Below are 2,701 nucleotides of genomic sequence, written 5' to 3' on the forward strand. Positions count from 1 at the left end.
CCTGCAGGTGACCCTGATCCCCACCTTCGACTCGGTGGCCATGCATACATGGTACGCAGAGACGCACGCCCGGCACCAGGCGCTGGGTATCACGGTGTTGGGCAGCAACAGCATGGTGTCCATGCAGGATGACGCCTTCCCGGCCTGCAAGGTGGAGTTCTAGCCTCATCGCCGACACGTTCCCCCACTCAGCCCAGCCCGCCCTTCCCTAGATTCAGCTGCATCAGAAATAAACCATGACTAAACTTGGCTGTGGCCTCTCTTCTTTTTGTGATGGGAGACTTGGCATGTACCTCCTGGTCCTGCAGGTGGGGACAGCTTCCGTGGAATCCCCAGCGACCCTGCGGTCAGGCCCACTCTGACCTCCATGTCACAGATGGAAGAGATGCAGGCTTCGCAGGGCCTGGTTTGGGAAGGAAGTGCCTCTCAGAGTTAATGACCGCTGGCCGGTGGAGCTCATCAACTGTGAGGGGCCCAAGCTATAGGCACGAAGTAGCTACCTGACTACCTGTCACAAACCAGTTGGTGGCAGGGGGAGATTGAATACCCGTCTCTGCTCCAAGGCCATCAAACAGAAGCTATTCTGCTGTCCCTAGAGGAGATGGATGTTTGTTCCAGAAAGTCTTACTCTGCAGGAAGGATTTACAGAGGAATGTGAAACCCAGAGATGACAGAACATCCACTTCTGACTAATGCACTCTGACCCTTCTCTGCACAAATACAAGCCCTTAGGTTTACTATCAGATACAATGTCATCTGTACTGGGTTGAATGGCAGCCAACCCCCAAAACACATTCAACTCCTGACTCCTGACACCTGTCAATGTGATGTTATTTTGAAAAAGGATCTTTGTAGATACAGTTTTTTTATTATTATTTTTTGAGATGGAGTCTTCCTCTGTTGCCCAGGCTGGAGTGCAGTGGGGCGATCTTGGCTCACTGCAACCCCCACCTCCTGGATTCAAGCGATTCTTGTGCCTCAGACTCTAGTAGCTGGGATTACAGGTGCCCACCACCACACCCGGCTAATTTTTTTTTTTTTTTTTTGAGACGGAGTCTCACTCTGTTGCCAGGCAGTGGTATCTTAGCTCACCGCAACCTCCACCTCCCGGGGTCAAGCGATTCTCCTCCCTCAGCCTCCCAAGTAGCTGGGATTACAGGCACGCACCACTATACCCGGCTAATTTTTGTATTTTTAGTAGAGACGAGGTTACACCATGCTGGCCAGGCTGATCTCAAACTCCTGACCTGATGATCTTTCCGCCTCGGCCTCCCAAAGCACTGGGATTACGGGCGTGAGCCACTGCGCCCAGCCTACGCCCAGCTAATTTTTATATTTTTCCGTAGCACTGGGGTCTCACTATGTTGTCCTGGCTGGTCTTGAACTCCTGAGCTCAAGTGATCTTTTGGCCTCAGCCTCCCAAAGTTTTGGGATTATAGGCATAAGCCACCATGTCCACCTCAATGTTTAACTTTGGATGAACTGCCAGACTTTTCCATAGCGGCTGCTTGACACTAGTCAGTCTAATGGGTGTGAGGTGGGATCTCATTGTGGTTTTGATTTCCGTGTCCCTAATGACTAGTGATGTTGAGCATGTTTTCATATGCCTGTTGGCTATTTGTCTGTTTTCTTTAGAGAAATGTCTATTCAATTCCTTTGCTCATTTTTAAATTTTATTTTGCTTTTTAGATACAGGGTCTCGGTCTGTCACCCATGCTGCAGTGTAGTGCAAACACAGCTCATTATAGCCTCAACTTCCTGGACTCAAGTGATCCTCCCAGCTCAGCCTCCCAAGTAGCTGGGACTACACAGGTGCATGCTGTGGTGCCTGGCTAATTTTGTAATTTACAAAACATTAAAAATTGCCCAGACTGATCTTGGACTCCCAGCCTCAAGCGATCCTCTTGCCTTGGCTTCCCAAAGTGTTGGGATTACAGGCGTGAGCCACCACGCCTAGCCCCCTTTGCCCATTTTTAAATTGAGTTGTTTTCCGTTGCTGAGTTTTAGGAGTTTTTTAAATCATTCTGGACATTAATCCTGTAGCAGATATATGGCTTGCAAATATTTCCTCCCGTTCTATGAGTTGTCTTTTTATTCTTTTGCTAGTGCCCTTTGATGCACAAAAGTTTTAAATTCTCACGAAGTTCATTTTGTCTATTTTTTTCTTTTACTGCCTGCACTTTTGATGTCAGACCCAATAAATGATTACCATATCCTATTTATTTTTCTTTTCTGTTTTTTTTTTTTTTTTTTAGATGAGTCTCCCTCTGTTGCCCAGGCTGGAGTGTGGGGGCACGATCTCGGCTCACTGCAACCTCCGCCTCCTGGGTTCAAGCGATTCTCCTGCCTCAGCCTTCCTGAGTAGCTGGGATTACAGGCACCCACCACCACACCCAGCTAATTGTTTTGCATTTTTAGTAGAGCTAGGGTTTCACCATGTTGGCCAGGCTGGTTTCAAACTCCTGAACTCAAGTGATCTGCCTGCCTCGGCCTCCCAAAGTAATAGGAGTATAGGCCTAAGCCACCGTGCCTGGTCAAATCCAACACTGAGAAGCTTCTACCCCATGTTTTCTTCCAGGAGTTTTACAGTTTTCCTTTTCACATTGAGGTCCATTTGGAGGTAATTTTTGTATGTGGTGAAAAGATCCAGCGTCATTCTCTTGTATGTGGAGGCCCGGCTTTCCCAGCACCATTTGTTGAA

The 2,701-nt window shown here is 48.2% G+C and overlaps 1 protein-coding gene across 1 annotated transcript in view; it reads left to right on the forward strand.

Moving 5' to 3' along the window:
- MAP1S (microtubule-associated protein 1S) overlaps nt 1-2,701 on the forward strand; it is a gene marked incomplete at its 3' end in the record, with an annotated part of 15,960 nt that overhangs the window by 9,665 nt on the left and 3,594 nt on the right. The window lies entirely within an intron of this gene.

Source organism: Colobus angolensis, unplaced genomic scaffold (assembly GCF_000951035.1).
Source record: "Colobus angolensis palliatus isolate OR3802 unplaced genomic scaffold, Cang.pa_1.0 Scaffold66, whole genome shotgun sequence".
Lineage (NCBI taxonomy): Eukaryota > Metazoa > Chordata > Mammalia > Primates > Cercopithecidae > Colobus > Colobus angolensis.